This window comes from Plecotus auritus (assembly GCF_963455305.1).
Source record: "Plecotus auritus genome assembly, chromosome: 1".
Lineage (NCBI taxonomy): Eukaryota > Metazoa > Chordata > Mammalia > Chiroptera > Vespertilionidae > Plecotus > Plecotus auritus.
In genome coordinates, this window is record NC_137770.1 from 72326388 (window position 1) to 72345961 (window position 19574).

At 39.7% G+C, this 19574-nt stretch overlaps 1 pseudogene across 1 annotated transcript; it reads right to left on the bottom strand.

Moving 5' to 3' along the window:
* Positions 1–5370: 5370 nt before the first annotated feature.
* Positions 5371–5716, bottom strand: LOC308235817 (large ribosomal subunit protein eL31-like; annotated as a pseudogene). The gene has a single exon. The product of its transcript is annotated as a large ribosomal subunit protein eL31-like (transcript).
* Between the last annotated feature and the right edge of the window lie 13858 nt (positions 5717–19574).

The window sequence follows — 19574 nt, forward strand, 5'->3', positions numbered from 1 at the left end:
ATAAGCATAGAAAGAAATTTATATCTCTAAATACTGATACAATAAAATAAGATCTAAAACCAGTGATCTCAGCTGTACCTTAAGGTAGAAAAAGAAGAGTAAATTAAACTTGGAGTAAGTAGGAGGTGAATTGAATAATGATAAGAATGGAAACAAAAAGTATATGGAGAAAAATGAATAAAACCAAAACCTGGTTCTTTGAAAAGATCAATGAAATTGCTAAGCCTTTAATCATACAGATCAAGAGGAGAAAAAAGACACAAATTACCAATATCAGGAATGAAAGAGAGATTATCTTTACAGAAACTATCCTATATAATCCTATATAATAAAAGGCTAATATGCAAATCGACCTAAGGGTAGAAGAACTGGTCGCTATGATGCGCACTAACCACCAGGGGGCAGACGCTCAATGCAGGAGCTGCCTCCTGGTGGTCAGTGCACTCCCACAGGGGGAGCACCACTCAGCTAGAAGCCGGCCTCAAGGCTAGTGAGTGCAGCAGCAGCAGTGGTGGGAGCCTCTCCTGCCGCCATGGCAGTCAGACATCACCTGAAGCTCCCGGACTGCGAGAGGCTGCAGGCCAGGCTGAGGGGGACCCCCCCCCCCCCACCCCAGTGCATGAATTTCATGCACCCGACCTCTAGAATATATTAAAGGGATAACAAGGGGCTACTTTAACAATTCTATACCCTCAAATTAAAAAACAGTTGAAATAGACAAAAATCATTGAAACACAAATTACCAAAATTGATTCAAGAAGAAATAGAACACCTGAATAGCCCTAAATAAAATTGAATTCATAATTTAAAATCTTTCCTAAAGCACACTTTGTACCAAAATAGCTTTACTGGTGAACTTCTATCTAGGAAACAGTAATAGCAATTTTTCCAGGAAATAAAAAAGGAGGGGTCACTTCCCAACTTACTTTATGAGGCCTTCATTACCCTAATACCAAAACCAGAAAATGACATTTCAAGAAAACTATAGACCAATATCACTTGTGAAAATAGATATAAAAGTCCTTAACAAAAGAGCTGGCTTTAGCTCAGCGGTTCCTTGGACTAAAAGTCCTTAACAAAATATTAGCAAATGGGATTCAGAAACATGGAAAAAGGATAATACTTAATGACCAAATGAAGTTTATTCCAGCAATGCAAGTGTGGTTTAACATGAAAATGTAATGCATCATATTAATAGAATAAAGGGAAAAGGGCATGTGGTTATCCCAACATCTACCAAAATGTTTTGTTTTTTTTAAAAAAAATTTTTTATTGATTTCCTAAAGAGGAAGGGAGAGGGAGAAAAGGATAGAAACATCAATGATCAGAGAGAATAACTGATTGGCTGCCTCCTGCATGTCCCCTACTGGGAATTGAGCCCTCAACCTGGGCATGTGTCCTAACAGGGAATTGAATCCTGATCTCATGGTTCATGGGTTGACGCTCAACCACTGAGCCACATCGGCGGGGCAAAAAATGTTTTTTTGACATAATTATATATCCATTCATGATAAAATAAAATAAAATAAAATAAAATAAAATAAAATAAAATCTGTTAGCAAACTAGGACTAGCAGGAGACTCCCTTTATATAATAAAGGTCTTTTTTAAAAAATCCTATTATTGACACTAAAGGCATAGGCAACTAAAGAAAATATAGATTAACTGGACTATTAAAAAATTTGTGCCTTGAAATAGTACAAAGACAACCAACAGAATGGAAGAATGTATTTGTAAATCATACCTGAAAAGGGATTCATATCCAGAATATATAGATAATTCCTGAAATTAAACAAAAAAAGCAACCCAATTAAAAAATGGACAACGGGCTTGAATAGATATTTCTCCAAAGAAGATATACATGATAGCCAATAAACTAATCATTAGAGAAATGCCAATCAACACAATAATGAGATACCACCTCACACCCATTAGGATGTCTACTATCAAAAAGCAGAAAATAGCAAGTGTTGGCAAGGATGTGGAGAAATTAAAACCCTTGTGCACTGTTGTTGGAAATGTAAAATGGTGCAGTTGCTGTGGGAAACAGTATGATAGTCCTCAAAAACTTAAAAATAGAATTACCATATTATCTAGCAGCTTCACTTCTGGGTATATACCCTATAGAATTGAAAACAGGGTCTTTGCCCTAACCGGTTTGGCTCAGTGGATAGAGCGTTGGCCTGCGGACTGAAGTGTCCCGGGTTCGATTCCGGTCAAGGGCATGTACCTTGGTTGCGGGCACATCCCCAGTAGGGGCTGTGCAGGAGGCAGCTGATCGATGTCTCTCTCTCATCGATGTTTCTAACTCTCTATCCCTCTCCCTTCCTCTCTGTAAAAAAATCAATAAAATATATTTTAAAAAAAAGAAAAAGAAAACAGGGTCTTGAAGAGATATTTGTACTCCATGTTTATAACAGCTTTACTCATGATAGCTAAAACATGGAAGCAAACCAAGTGTCCATTGATAGATTAATGTATAAGCAAGATGTGGTGTATACATACAATGGAATATTATTCAGCCTTAAAAAGAAAGAAAATTCTGACATATGCTACAACATGGATGAAATGAGGTAGTAATGCTAAATGAAATAAGTCACACAAAAACAAATATGAGGTATTTAAAGTAGTCAGAATCATAGAGACAGAAAGTGGAATGGTGGTTGCTAGGGACTGGGGGAGGAAGGAATGGCGATTTATTGTTCAATGGCTGTAGAATTTCAGTTTTGCAAGATGTAAATAACTCTGGAGATTAATGATGGTGATGGTTGTAGAACAATATGAATAAACTTAATACCAGTGAGTTGTACATGTAAAAATAAATGACATAGTAAATTTTATGTCACAATATTTTACTACATTAAAAATTTATTGATTGATTTGAGGGAGAGAGAAGGAAAGAGAGAGAGAGGGAGAGAGAGAGAGAGACGTCCATTTGTTGCTGCACTTATTTATGCATTCATTGGTTGATTCCTGTATGTGCCCTGAATGGGATCGAACCTGCAATCTTGGCTTATTGGGACAATTCTATAACCAACTGAGATACCTGGCCAGGGCTACCACATTTTTTTAATTGGAAACAAATCCTATTACTAACATCACACTTATGCCCATGAGATTGAAAACAAGAAAGGATATCTGTTCTCACTACGTTAATTCAAGATTGTACTGTAGGTACTAAATAGTGGAATAAGGCAATAAGATAAAAAGCATAGAGATTAGAAATTTTATAAAGTAAAGTTGTATTTTTACATAATATGATCATGCATATAAAATCCTAAGTAATCTACAAGAAGCTACTAGAATCCATAAGTGAATTTAGCAATGTCACAGGATACACTGTCAATATACAAAAATGTGAATATATAAGAAAATACTAGAACACTCAGAAACTGAAATTTAAAAAAAAATACCATTTATAAAAACATCCAAAAACATGTATCCTTAAGGATGCATTTAATAATATATGCATACAAGGCCCATGTATTAATAACTACACAATATTGGCAAGAAAAATTAAAGAAGATGTAAATAAATGGAAAGTATACCATGGAAGGCACAATATTGTTAAGATATCAATTATTCCCAAATTGATCTATAGATTTATTACAATCACAGTCCAAATCCAAGCAGAAATTTACATGGTAATTCCAAAATTTGTATGAAAATGCAAAGAACTTGGATTAGCTAATACAATTTAGAAAAGGAAGAATAAAGTTGGAAGATTTTTACTACCCGATGTTAAAGACTTTAAAGCAACAATAATCAAAAACAGCGTGGTATTGTACAGCAGGCATGGCTCAGTGGTTGAGCATTGACCCATGAATCAGGAAGTCATAATTGGATTACAGGTAAGGAATATGTCTGGGTTGCAGGCTTGATCCCCCAGGAGGGAGTGTGCAGAAGGCAGCTGATCAATGATTCTCGCATTGATGTTTTGTTTTGTTTTTTTAAATATATATTTTTATTGATTTCAGAGAGGAAGGGAGAGGGAGAGATAGAAATATCAATGATCAGAATCACTGATCAGCTGCCTCCTGCACGCCTCCTACTGGGGATCGAGCCTGCAACCCGGGCATGTGGCATTGACCGGAATCGAACCTGGGACCATTCAGTCCACAGGCTGACACTTTATCCACTGAGCAAAACTGGCTAGGGCTCTCATTGATGTTTCTATCTCTCCCTCTGTCTTCCTCTCTCTGAAATCAATAAAAACATATTTAAAAATAAATAAATAGGTAAATAAATACCAAACTCTGAACCTTTAAAAACAAAACAGTGTGGTATTGGTATAAGTAGTCATAAGATTAATGAAACAGAATATTGAGGTCAGAAATAGAGCCACACATATAAGGCCATTTTTTACTTTTTAACAAAAATGCCAAGGTAAATTCAATGGCGGAAAACTGTCTTTTTAACAAATGGTTGCAGAGCAACTAGCTCTACATATGGAAAAAAGCCATTCCTTATCTCACATCATACAAAAAATTAACTCAGAAATGAATCATAGACCTATAGGTAAAACTAAAACTATAAAAAAATTCAAAGGAAACAAAAACCTTCATCACACTGAGACAGATAAAAATTTCTTAGGATACAAAAAGCACAGACCATAAAGAAAAAGCAACTGAATTGGATATCATAAAACATTTAAAGTTCTGCTCCTTGAAAGATACTTCAAAAAAAAAAAAAAAAAAGAAAGAAAAACAAGTCACAGATTGGGAGAAAATCTTGGTGATGGATATATTCTGACAAAGGATTTGTATCCAGTATATATAAAGACATTTTATAACTCAATTAAATTTAAAAATGGGCAAAAAAAGCCCTGGTCGGCTTGGCTCAGTGGATAGAGCGTCGGCCTGTGGACTGAAGGGTTCCAGGTTCGATTCTGGCCAAGGGCACATGCCCAGTGGGGGTCGTGCAGGAGGCGGCCGATCAATGATTTTCTCTCATCATTGATGTTTCTATCTCTCTCTCCCTCTCTGAAATCAATAAAAGAAATATATTTAAAAAAATAAAAATGGGCAAAAAATACGAAATACTAAGATAATCAGAATATATATCACAAAGGAAGATATAAGATGGCCAGTAAGTATATAAAATGATGTTCAGTATAATTCATTATCAAAGAATGCAAATTAAAACTACAATGAAATAACACCACACATGCACTATAGTGGATAATATTTAAAAGATCAACACCATCAAATGTAGGTGAGGATATGGAGCAACCAGAGCTCTTACATTGTTGGTGGGAGTGTAAAATCGTACAACCACTTTGAAAAAAGTTCTGGCTATTTCTTTTTTTCTTCTTTTCTTTTTCTTCTTCTTCTTTTTTTGGCAGTTTTGTAACTTTATTCGACCCTCAGCATTAGTTCTCATCCACATTAACGGTCTGTAGATTTTTGAAAGTGGTGAAGGTACATAGGTGACCAATGTATACAGCTTGTTTATCATTACGTTTTCTGGACCAACGTACCCGGATACGATACCAGACAGCTTTGTTCATTCAGCCTGGTGTCAATGCGCACGTCTGGAGTCCCTATCTCCTTCATGGCAAATTTCTGGATCTCCTTCAGTGCCTGAGGGGCACGCTTCTTGAAACCCATGCCGTGAATACGCTTGTGAACGTAGATGGTGTACTCCCTGGTCACCACCTCGTTGATGGCTGAGCGGCCGTTCTTCATCTCGCCACCCTTCTCTGCGGGAGCCACCATCCCCGGCAAATCGGAAAGAAAGAGCCCGGGTTACTTCTGGCTATTTCTTAAAAGTTCAATATTCACTTACCATACCATCCACAAATTCCATTCCTACGTGTTTATGCATTAATGAAGTTTATTTTTTTAGTTGAAAGACTGGCAATTCCAAGGGTTTCAGGATGTGGAGCAACCAGAACTATAAAATACACAACCACTTTAGAAGACTGTCTATTTCTTATGAATTTATCATCCCATAATCCACTCCTAGGAATTTATTCCAAGAGTAATGAAAACATATATTTACACAAACACTTGGACACAAATGCTCATGATGGCTTTATTCTTTTTTTTTTAAGTTTTATTTTTCAATTACAGTTTGCATTCAATATTATTTTGTATAAGTTTCAAGTGTACAGCATAGTGGTTAGAGTCTAACCGTTAGACAGTCAGACTTACCAGGCAGGGGAGATACCATGATCATGATGGCTTAATTCCTAATGGTCCTAAACTGGAATCCAAATTTCCCAACAATAGGAATTGGATAAATAAACAGTCTACTAGCACTCAGCAATAAAAAGGGACAAACCATGATGTACAGAACATAGATAATTCTCAAAAACTTTTGCTGAGCAAAATAAGCCAGATGCAAAAGAGTACAGAGTGCTATTACATTACATGAAACTCCATTAAAAACAAAACTAATCCATGGTGATAGAAGGCAGGTCAGTGGTTGCTTGGGGCTAGGGACACAAGGGAATTTTTTCAGGTCATATGAATGTCCTGTATCTTGATTGTTGTGGTAGTTAAACCTGATGCCCATGTTCATCAAAACTCATTGAACTGTATATGCATTTTATTGTGCATAAACCACATCAATAAAGTTTATGTTATTTTTTTAAAATATATTTTATTGATTTTTTACAGAGATGAAGAGAGAGGGATAGAGAGTTAGAAACATCGATGAGAGAGAGACATTGATCAGCTGCCTCCTGCACGCCCCCTACTGGGGATGTGCCCACAACCCAGGTACATGCCCTTGACCGGAATCGAACCTGGGACCCTTTAGTCTGTAGGCCGAGTATCCACTGAGCCAAACCAGTTAGGGCTATGTTATTTTTTATAAAATATTTTTACTGATTTCAGAGAGCAAGGGAGAGGAAGAGAGAAATAGAAACATCAATGATGAGAGAGAATCATTGATTGGCTGCCTCCTGCATGCCCCCCACTGGGGATTGAGCCCGCAACCCAGGCATGTGTCCTTGACCGGAATCAAACCCGAGACTTTTCAGTCCATAGGCCGACGCTCTATCCACTGAGCCAAACCGGCTAGGGCAATAAAGTTTATTTTAAAAGCATTTGGAAGCCACTGATCTCATGTGCCTCGGGGCAATAATAGTTAGAATTATAGCATTTTGTTAAATGCTGTCAATGAACAGAAGAAGCAAATATATGTTGCTAATATAGTCAGATAAAATTTAATCAAAATTTAAGAAAAAACAGTAATACATGAACATGGTCATAAAATAAATAGTACAGAAGGGATTATAATGAAAATTAATATCCCTTCCCCCCTTCTTTCCTAACCTCAGTAATTTTCCCCAGAGGTACCCACTTTTAATATTTTAACCCCTCCCCCTCATTTTCCTCAAAGAAGTAGAGTATAAACTGCTAGATATGGATGAAAGGCATTTAATTGTGATATAAACCAGGAAGGCCAGTAACTTAAGCTTAAGGCTGCTGATCTCTCCACATGGCAATAGTAGCTTCTCTGATTTGTATGAGATACTTCCACATTCTGGAGTTCTCAAATTCCCCAAAGTACATTTTTGTTTATAACTTGAAAGCCACCTGATGGCCAAACCCTGAATGGTTTAAATAAAAATCTTTGTAATGGAAACAAATTCTAATTAAAACATCACTTAGGAAATGCCAAATCTGCAAGTTCCAGGAATGAGGGAAATAAGAGAGAGAAGTTCTGTTCATTATTGTGTAACTTGTTGGGATGCCATCCATAGTTTGTTTTTTGAGAAGCTATTGAAATAGAAAAATCTTTATAGAGGAAAGAAAACCCTTCTTCAGCTCTTTTTTTTTTTTTTTTTTTTTTTGAGAAAGTGATCTTAAAAGAAGTAAAATGTAAATGAAAATATTACGTGTATGAGGAGCATGTACTCATACTTGCCTTTAAAATAGAGAACACTGAACTGTGGCTGTAAAGCTGCTTCATTGTAGTGTCTTACATAGTAGGCTTCATTTGTGCATCATTAGCAACTATTTTGAAGCCCCTTTTTGGAGCCAGGTACTGGCATGGCTGGCTTGGAGAACCAGAGATAAAAAGACACAGTCCTGTTCGGCCAGTGTGGCTCAATGGTTGAGTGTTCACTCATGAACCAAGAGGTCAGGGTTCAATTCCTGGTCAGGGCACATGCCCAGATTGTGGACTCCATCCCCAGTAGAGGATGTTCAGGAGGCAGCTGATCAATGTCTCTCATCGATTTTTCTATCTCTCGAACCCTCTCCCTTCCTCCCTCTCTAAAATCAATTAAAAAAAAGTAAGTACTCTATAAGGGTTGATGATTATTCCACTTAATGCCGGTGGTCTTGATCTGGCATCTAGAAGGGTTCAGCAATCTGGAGACGAGGCTGTGCATAAATTAATCAAGAGTCCAGAGATGAAACATAATTTTGAAAGGTATTATTGTCAGAGGAGCTTGGCTGAAGAAACCAAGTTCTCTTTGTCTCAGGACCACTTGCTTTTTATTAACACAATTTGTCCTAAGGCAAGATGGAGATATACACATCAAAGGGTAGGGTTAGGTACAGAATCCATTGTCAGATTGGAAGAATTGCCTCTGGCTATTCAGGTGTTTGGCCAGGAGGAGGCAATAACATGTAGATTAAGATGCCCTGAGCTGTCTGGCAGCAAGCAATCAATTTATGCATCCGTTTCAGGTTTGGGGAAATGCCTTTCAGCCATTCCCAGCAGGTGATAACATATGTGACTCAGCCCTTGTTGAGTCCCCAAATTGCATCAACCTTTCAATGAAACTCTTGCAATTATGACATGCTGGAATTGGCTTCCAGCATCCACTATTGTGTACACCCTATTAAAAAAAAAAAAAAGAAAGAAAAGACATAGTCCCTCTTCTCAAAAAACTTAGTCTAGTGGGAGACATATACAAAAAATTAAAATAGAAACAATAGTTACGTTCAGGGTGTACAGTGTATTGGTTAGGAGGATCAGGGCCAGACAAGGAAGGTAGAGCAGCCTTGGAGAGGACATAGCACGTGGCCTATAACTGAGGTGTGTGTCAATGGGCTTCTTAAGAGGTAGGGTAAAGGTGTGTTTTGGGTAAGAGAATTACAAGGAGTTCACTATTACAAGACAGGAAAACATATAGTATGAGATGGTGAGAGGTAAGGCTGGAAAATAGTGCCCTTGTGCCTGTTACAATTTTTTGGTCATAAGCAAAAGTACTGACTTGGCTAATGTAAACAAAAAGAGAATTTATTGGAAAGATGAGTAACTCACAGAATTGATGGCAAAGTTGGAGAACTAGGCTTGGAAATAGGATCAAGGGCAGCTGCAGAACCCTAGGCCGCAGGAACTACCCAACTGTCTGTCAGAGTGAGTGATCGCTAATACATTTTTCCATCCCTGCATAGTTTTACTCAGGGTTCAAAATCCTGAGAGACTATAATTGACCTTATATCCTGGACCCACCCGTGTAGGGCACTCTGATTAATTGTCCTACCAACACTGCTCACAATGGGGGAAAGGTAATTCCCCAAAGAAATCTAAGTGCACCACCAAAGGAAGGGGGAATTAAGGACATGCCTTATGTGTTTGGGTTTTATGATATAGACTATGGGAAACCATTGAAGAATTATGAATATGAAGCTAAGATGATCAGAAATGTAGATTTTAGATCATCCTGGTTTAAATCGGAGGATGGACTGAAATGATGACAAGAATAGTATGAGGCTGACTTGGGTAAAAACTCTTACTTTGATTCAAGTGGCAGATGGTGAATGCTTGAATTTGATCAGGATACAGAAGTTAAGATGGAAAGGAATAAATATATGAACAAGATTTAATCTACTACATACTATAATCTCTCTTTTATACCTTCATTTAGTCTTTGTTCTATAAGGAGCTCTATAATTAATGTTTATCTCTGGTTCTAATGCCAATGACTCTGTCATTTTTATCGTCTCCAACTCTTCCTCTAGTAGACTCATTATCAGGGGCTCATAGGAGCAATATTCCCTGAGTACTTTAATGATGTAAAAATTTATCTGTGCTCTTTTAAAAAATATATATATTTTATTAATTTTTACAGAGAGGAAGGGAGAGGGATAGAGTTAGAAACATCGATGAGAGAGAAACATTGATCAGCTGCCTCCTGTACACCCCCTACTGGGGATGTGCTGGCAACCAAGGTACATGCCCTTGACCGGAATCAAACCTGGGACCCCTCAGTCGGCAGGCCGACGCTCTATCCACTGAACCAAACCAGTTAGGGCTATCTGTGCTCTTTATATATAAAGGTTAGTTTTGCTAGATATGAAATCCTTGATTTGTATTTTCTTTCCTTGAGTGTCTTAAATATGTTATTCCATTTCCTTCTGGCATAAAATGTTGCCATTGAATCAAAATATACTAATATAATTTTATTTCAAATTTTATGTCATGTGGTCCCATATAGACTCTCCAAAGATTTTTTCTTTTTTTTAAAGCCATATAATTTTACTAGATTATTATTTTTTTATATATATATTTTATTGATTTTTTACAGAGAGGAAGGGAGAGAGATAGAGAGTTAGAAACATCAATGAGAGAGAAACATCGATCAGCTGCCTTCTGCACACCTCCTACTGGGGATGTGCCCGCAACCAAGGTACATGCCCTTGACTGGAATCAAACCTGGGACCTTTCAGTTCGCAGGCCGATGCTCTATCCACTAAGCCAACCCAGTTAGGGCTAGATTATATTTTTGTGTTGGTCATTCTGTATCACCATTTTTAAGATGTACATTGTGCTTTTTCAATATGTAGTTTTAAGAAGTATTTTACATGTTAGGAAAGCTTTTTTGAATTATATTTTTAGTATTTATTCTTTTTTCTGTTTTTATTCTTTAAGGACATCTGTTATCCATATGTCAAATTTTCTTTGCCTGTCTTCAATATTTGCAACTTTCTCTCAAATTCTTTAGTTTTCTTCATTTCTTTTTTATTCAAAGAATGCTCTTTCTTTTCATCTTCTTTTTCTTACACTGGGTTCATCCTAGTTTAGTCTTTCCTTTCTAAATGCTTTTAAAATTTTTGTATTTCTAATGCTTTTTGTTGTTGTTCTGTCACCTCATTTCTGAATATTTCTAATGTTGACTTATGTTCCTTCATATTCTTTTTTTTTTAAGGGTAAAGAATTATGAATTTATCAGGTCATCTGGAAAACCAGATAGGCTGAGCCCCAAAATGGCACCTGTTCATGCTTTCATATTCTTTTTTTATTCTTGATGCCTTTTAGCAATTTGTGCAACAGTACATTAGCCTGTTAATCTTTTTTTCAGTATTTCTTTCCAGCATGATTTCATTGGGATGCTATTCTGCTCCTTATTTTCTCTCTCTCTCTTTCTATTTTTTATTATAAGCTTGTATGGGATTTGAGTAGCAAATTCAAATATGGGATTTCTATTGCCCATATTTATGTGAAATTGGTAGCCCTAAAATTTTGGAAGGAGGCTTGGTTTGATTATCTTTTTTTAAACGTCACAAAGCTCCCCTTTTGTTTTTTTGTTTTGTTTTGTTTTGTTTTTAATATATTTTATTGATTTTTTACAGAGAGGTAGGGAGAGGGATAGAGAGCTAGAAACATCAATGTGAGAGAAACATCGATCAGCTGCCTCCTGCACACCTCCCACTGGGGATGTGCCCGCAACCAAGGTACATGCCCTTGACCGGAATTGAACCTGGGACCCTTCAGTCTGCAGGCCGACGCTCTATCCACTGAGCCAAACTGGTTTCGGCCCCTTTTGTTGTTTTTGTATAATGTTAAAACAAAGGTGGTTTATGAGATTTCCTGGCTCTATTTTCCTGCCCCACTTTCATCTGGAATGTCTCCTTCCTTTTTCCTTGTTGGCCCTGCCCTGCTCAGTTTTTATTCCATTTCCAGCAGTTTCTTCCCATTGTGGGACCCTATCCTGGAAAGGAGCCATGGTTGGTTATTTCCTAGAGTATAGGTTCTAAACTGCTCCAGTCTATATAGACCTTCATACTGTGAGATCCTTGCTAGTGGTCTTTGCCCTTAACACTTTCTAGTAAATACCTATTAGCTATTTTAGGGTTTTCTTCTTAGGGCTGTCAAATACCTTGTTTCCATTTACTTTTTTTTACTTACATGGATGACAGTAGCTCTTGGTGGTTTGTTCCCTATGTGCTTGTAATTTCAGGTTTATAGGATACTTGGTCACCTAGTTTTGTTGTAAATATTGTTCTAGAGTTTTGAGTTTTGCTATCTAATCATTATGTTTTTTGTGGGGGAATTTGAGAAGCTCTAAAAGCTATGCCACCATTACCATTGCTGCCATCCTTGCATAATCTTGGTATATACTTTTATTTTCACTGGAAGATCTAATACTGTGGCTTCCACCCTGGCAGGTGCGGCTCAGTAGATAGAGCGTTGGCCCGAGCACCAAAGGGTCGTGGGTTCAATTCTCAGTCAAGGGCACATACCTGGGTTGTAGGTTTGATCCCTGCCTTGGTCAAGGCTTGTGCAGGAGGCAACTGATGGATCTCTCTTTCTCCTTCCTCTCTCTCTTACCCTCACTCTAAAAATCAATGGGAAAACTATCCTTGGGTGTGGATTAACAACAAAATAATCCTATATAATAAAAGGCTAATATGCAAATTGATGGAATAGCAGAACAACCAGTCGCTATGATGCACACTGACCACCAGGGGGCAGGCACTCAACACAGGAGCTGCCCCCTGATGGTCAGTGCACTCCCTCAGGGGGAGTGCCACTCAGCCAGAAGCCCAGCTCACGGCTGACGAGTGCAGTCGCGGGAGCCCCTCCTGCCTCCATGGCAGTGCTAAGAATGTCCAACTGCTGGCTTAGGGCTGCTCCCCTTGGGGAGCGAGCCTAAGCTGTCATTCGGACATCCCCCGAGGGCTCCCGGACTGTGAGAGGGTGCAGGCCAGGCTCAGGGACCCCCCCCCCACAAGTGCACAAATTTCATGTACCGGGCCTCTAGTAATAATAATAATAATCTATATATATAAGAGCCTAAGTGACCGACCCGACGACTGGATGACCAGATGACTGGCCAGTAACTATGATGCTCACTGACCACCAGGGGGCAGATGCTCAACCCAGGAGCTGCCCCTGGTGGTCAGTGCACTCCCACAGTGGGAGCATCGCTCAGCTGACCAACGGGCACCAGACACCAGGCTCATGGCTGGCTGGCGAGCACAGCTGCGGGCCTCTCCCCAATCTGGACCGGGACCGGGATCAGCACCAGCATCCAGACTGACTGGGCGCAAGCCTGCGGCTGCTTTTCTGGTGCCATGCGAGAAGCGAGGCTGCGATGACAAGCAGCAGTTGCGTGGTCATGGGCATGCCAGTATCACCCTAGGATGGGTGCAGTGGGCTGGAATGAGCGGGAGTGGTGCGGCGCCCAGCCTGGGCCTGGCTCCTCCCCAGCTGCCTGCAGCTTCACGCACTACTTTGTGTGGGATTGACGGGGACAGTGGGCTGGAACCCCACAAGCTGGTGGGTAAGGCTGGGCTGTGGTGGTGCAGAGGTCCACTGATCCCCGCAGGTCAGGCCAAGGGACCCCACCGGTGCACAAATTTGTGCACTGGGCCTCTAGTATTAATAGTAATAATAATAATAATAATAATAATAAATACTGGAGCTTCCTTCATGGGTATACTCTGTCTTTCAGATCACTTGTTCTGAGGGAAGTCAGCTGCTATGTTGGGAGAATACTCAGGCAGCCGGTGGAGAGGTCAACCTGGCAAAGAACTGAGGACTCCAGACAACATCCTATGAGGAACTATGTCCTGCCAACAACATTCGTGAGTTTGGAAGTGCATCCTTCCTAGTCAAGCCTGCAGATGATTGCTGGCCCAGCTTGACTGAAACATCATAAGAGACTTTGAACCAGAACTACCCAGCTAAACGGATCCTGGATTCCTGATCCTCAGAAACCGTGAGATAAATGTTTGCTGCTTTAAGTGCTATGTTTGGGAGTAATTTGTTACTGAGTAACAGAAAATAAAAACATTTATGAACAGATGATCTCACTTTGTAGGCCTATGTTTTGCTGACTTCAGTGATGGTTTTTCAACATTTTACCACTACCTAGATTTTATCAAAAATTTTCTGTGGCTTTTAATGGCATCATATAGAACTTGTAGGAAAACATTTCAAAAAAATTTAACAAGTTATAGACTCCAAGTTTGTTTCTTTTCAAGGCAAATTGTTCCCCTTTTCAGGCAGTTCTGTTTATTCAAATATTCTTCCTTATTTTGAGTTTAGATTTGTTTTACTTAACTTCTCATCTGTTGATCCTCCCATGGTGCCATGGAACATAAATTCATTCCCTCTCCCAAGTGATAGTCATTTGACTATTTGGAGACAAGTGGTATGATTTCTCTGAATCCCCTTTTCTCTTGTCCCTTCATTTCTCAAGCTTCCCCTGTTCTCCCACTTTGGCTGTTTTCCAACTGATTCCAGCTAGTGGGAAGCACTGGTAGAAGATTAGAGGGAGGGAGAAACCAGGATATTCACACAGCACCCACTCTTTCTGTCCCGGTTGAAATCTCCAACAGAGACTGTATCTGCTCCATGGCTCCATTATCAGCCAGACAGTCCTGCCATGGTGTCAGCTTTTTTAGGGAATCCTGGCCCCAGTAATACTACTTCCTCTCTTTGTTCCTCCAGCATAGGTATAGTAGAGTCTTTGGCGAGCTCTGGACTGCCTCACCATCCATTGTGGGCTTCTCTACTCCTCCATCAGCTGTGTCATTAACTTCCTACATTAAATTTCCTCTGTTTCACACACTTAGAGTGCTTCCTGTTTTCTGGTTAGATCCTGACTGATAAAGGGATATCCCATATAATTTTTGAGGAAGATATGTCATAAGAGGGTACCTGTAGTGTTGACTAATTCATCTGTGATTTCTCCCAGAGATAGGAAATTATATTGCATGGATATGTTGTCTTATCTGTTCCCTGCCACCCAGGTAACACCTAGAGGTATAAGAGAAACCATGTTTTCAAAGAAGCAGTTGGAATTAGATGATGAAAACTTACAATAATGATATTTTGGAAAATGACTTATTAATGAGTTGTAACTATAGGAAAGGAAGTGAGTGGTCTTTGGAATGATATCCTGTAAATGAGATTAGAAGAAACTTGATACCCAAGGAGGAAATGGGAAATTAAAGTCAGGCAGATGACTGAAAAGCTGAATGTACATTGAAAGGCTCCTTTCCGTTAGAAAAAAAGAGGCCCAGTCATGATGAAATGTAAACACCAGTAATGCTGTATGACTCATTGTTAATGTTTAAAAAAACAACAGGAAAAATCAAAGTATTGTCCATTAGTAGTGCTTCTCATTATATACATAGGTTAAATATTCCATTTATGGTAATTTTTCTAAAATTTCAACAGGATGTCATTGTGATTTTCATGTATTTCCATCTACACTGCAGGTCCTGAACACATTTAAGAATTAGAGAAGAATGAGGAATAAATACGTGAGTTTCAAAAAATGATTCTGGAAATCACCATCATGCAACAATGATGTCAACATTAAATAGTGGAATAAATATTTAAAAAGAAAAAATGTGTAAGCCTCTAAAGGATGAAAGAATTCTGACTAATCAACAGCAGTGATGAATTATAAATAGTAGACCTTGCCAGATTGGCGTGAATGGTTTTCTGGGGGGTTTTTGGATTATGAATTCCAGTAACAAGAGAAGAGACATGTTGAATATTCTACACTGGCTATCAGTAAAGCATTTTGATCTAGCATCTTGTGAAATCTCAATTACGAAATTAATTTATAGTGATTTCCAGGTGAGAGTGGTAACTGGAAACTTTCAAGGAAGATTTAGAGGAACAAATGAGCAATGACAGGAAATTTAAAAAAAAACTTTTTTATTGTGAAATATACATAGAAGTTTATATAATGAAAATGCACTGTTTAAAGAAAAATCTAAAGTGAACACTGAGTTTAAGAGCTAGAACATTGCCAATACCATAGAATCGTACGCTGTATTTGTTTTCCATCACAACTCCCTTCTAACTCTCCAACTCCAGAGACAGCCATTATCCTAACCCAGTGGTCGGCAAACTCATTAGTCAACAGAGCCAAATATCAACAGTACAACGATTGAAATTTCTTTTGAGAGCCAAATTTTTTAAACTTAAACTTCTCCTAATGCCACTTCTTCAAAATAGACTCGCCCAGGCTGTGGTATTTTGTGGAAGAGCCACACTCAAAGGGCCAAAGAGTCGCATGTGGCTCGCGAGCTGCGGTTTACCTACCATTGTCCTAACCTTTATGGCAATCATGTCCTTGTTTTGTTTTGTTTTTAACAGTGTTACCATCCACCTATGAATTCCCCAACAGGGAAGTAGCTTTGCCTGTTTTGAACTTTATTTATTTATTTACTTATTTATTTTAAAAAATATTTTTATTGATTTAGAGAGAGATGAAGGGAGAAGTATAGAGTGATCGAAACATCGATGAGAGAAAAATATTGATTGGCTGCCTTCTGCATGCCCCTACTGGGGATGGAGCTAGCAACCGGGTCATCTGTCCTGGCCAGAAATCAAATTAGGTTCATAGGTCGATGCTCAACCACTGAGCCATACCGACCAGGCTGTTTTAAATTTTATATATATGGAATCATACTGTATATATTATTTTGTATCTGACTTTTTATTCAATACTAGAGGCCCGTTGCAGGATGATTTCTGCAAGAATAGGACTTCCTGTGGCCATCTCTGCTGCCCCACCCGCTTCCCTCCCTTCTCCACCGCCCTGCTTGCTTCTCCGCAGCTTTGCTCCCTTCTGCAGCACGTGGCTTCCTTCTACACTGTCTTTCTTTGCTCTGTGCCTGGATGTGCAAATTAACTGCCATCTTGGTTGGGTTAATTTGCATACTCACTCCTCATTGGCTTGTGGGTGTAGCGGAAGTACAGTCAATTTGCATGTTTCTCTTTTATTAGATAGGATTATCTTGTTGTTATATGTTGTGTGTGTCAATGTCTGATTCATTTTCATTGCTGTATGGTATTCCATCTTTGGTATAGACCACAATATGTCTACTCTATTGTTGGGTATTAGCTTTGCTGCAGTAAACAACCCCTGAGTATCACCGGCTTCAATGACAAACATTTGTTTCTTGCTCTTTTTTTTTTTTTTTTAAAATATATTTTATTGATTTTTTACAGAGAGGAAGGAAGAGGGATAGAGAGTTAGAAACATCGATGAGAGAGAAACATCGATTAGCTGCCTCCTGCACACCTCCCACTGGGGATGTGCCCTCAACCAAGTTACGTGCCCTTGACTGGAATCGAACCTGGGACCTTTCAGTCCGCAGGCCGACGCTCTATCCACTGAGCCAAACCGGTTTTGGCTCTTGCTCTTTTTTTAGAAAATATGTTTTTATTGATTTCAGAAAGGGAGGGTGAGGGAGAGAGAGACTGAAACATCAATGATGAAGGAGAATCACTGAGAGGATGTGACTGGAATCAAACCCAGGATCCTTCAGTCCGCAGGCCCATGCTCTATCCACTGAGCCAAATCAGCTAGGGCCTTGCTCTTGATACTTGTAAACTGTATTAACTTAGGTTCTTTTCCATGTGTTTTGTCATTTCAGGACACAGACTAAAGAAGCCAACTCTGGGCCCTGGCAAGTTGCTCAGTTGGTTAGAGCATTGTTCTGTCTGATATGCCAAGGTTTCAGGTTCCATTCCTGGTCAGGGTACATACAAGAAAGAATCAACATGTGAATGCTTAAATAAGTGGAACAACAAATTGATGTTTCTCTCTCTCTCTTACTGTCTCTTGCTGTCTCTTTCTCTGTCTCTCTCCCTCTAAAATCAAATTAAAAAAAAAAAAAAGGTAGCAACCCTGTCTGGGACATGAGTTTTTGTAGAAGTAGAAGCATATAGCTCTGAGAGAAACTCATTAAGACTCTTATGGATAGTCCCGAGAGAAACCAAGATGGCGGCATAGGTAAGCACCTAAACTGCTGCCACGCACAACAATTTCAAAGCTACAACTAAAAGACAGAACGGACACCATCCAGAACCACAGGAAAGCTGGCTGAGTGAAAATTCTACAACTAGAAGGAAAGAGAAAAGCTCACAGAGAATTGGAGGTACAGCAAAGGGTCTTTGTGCACGCAGAGAGGAAGGGGGGCTGAGAGCCTGGCTGACTTTCTCTGGCAGAAGGGGGAAGGAAGTCCCCGACCGCACTGAACTCCAGTTCTGACGGCACTGAACCCCAGTTCCAGGTGAGCCCCTGAGGACCCATGCTCTTATGGGGGGAATCTGGACTCTCGGGCGGAGACTCGGGAGCCGGGGAAGGCAGAGGTCTGAAGGCGCGCGCGTGCCAGTGCGCACAAAGGCTGAGGAGGTTGCCACAGGCTTTCCCTAGTGGAAGGGAGTCAGAAGCTCCTAACTGCACTGAGCCCCAGTTCTGACTGTACTGAACCCCAGTTCCAGGCGAGCCCCTGGGGACCCACGCTCTTGTGGGGGGAATCTGGACTCTCAGGCGGAGACTCGGGAGCCGGGGAAGGCAGAGGTCTGAAGACGTGCGCGTGGGCGCGAGGGCAAGGCTGACTGGAAGCCAAGACTGTCTGCTCCGCCCTGAAACTCCACCCCATCCAAGCTGAGCACAGAGGCTATTGCAATTTGGCAAGTCTAATCCTATAAGGCTGTCTCCAGCACCGAACTTCTCCCAGCGTAGACACAGCTGATCCTTACAGCCAACTGGCCTGGAGGTCAATTCCTCCCAGTGATACCAACAACAATCAAGACTTAATTACAACAAGGCTGTACACACAGTCCACAAGGGGGTGCACCAAGAGTGTCCACCTCAGGTTAACTGGGGAGGAGGACCCACTGGGCCATATAGGAAACCTAGCACACAAATCTACCCTACCAACTCAGGGAAGCAATGAAAATGCGGCGACAAAGAAACAGATCACAAATGAAAGAAATGGAGGAAAACAAACGACTGGATATAGAATTCAAAATCACGGTTATAAGGCTTTTCAAGAATATCCTAGAAAAGGCCGATAAATATAACGAGACCCTCGAAGATATGAAAAAGGACCAACTAGAAATTAAACATACAGTGACTGAAATAAAAAATATTATACAGAGACCCAACAACAGACTAGAGGAACACAAGAATCAAGTCAAAGAATTGAAATACAAAGAAGCAAAAAACACTCAACCGGAAAAGCAAAAAGAAAAAAAAAATCCAAAAAGTTTAAGATAGTGTAAGAAGACTCTGGGACAACTTCAAGCGTACCAACATCAGAATTATGGTGGTGCTGGAAGAAGAGAGAGAACAAGATACTGAAAACCTATTTGAAGAAATCATGACCGAATATTCCCCCACCTGGTGAAAGAAATAGACTTACAAGTCCAGGAAGCCCACAGAACCCCAAACAAAAGGAATCCAAACAGGACCACACCAAGACACATCATAATTAAAATGCCAAGAGCAAAAGACAAAGGAGAACATTAAAAGCAGCAAGAGAAAACCAGTTAGTTACCTACAAGGGAGCACCCATACGACTGTCAGCTGATTTCTCAACAGAAACTATGCAGGCCAGACGGGAG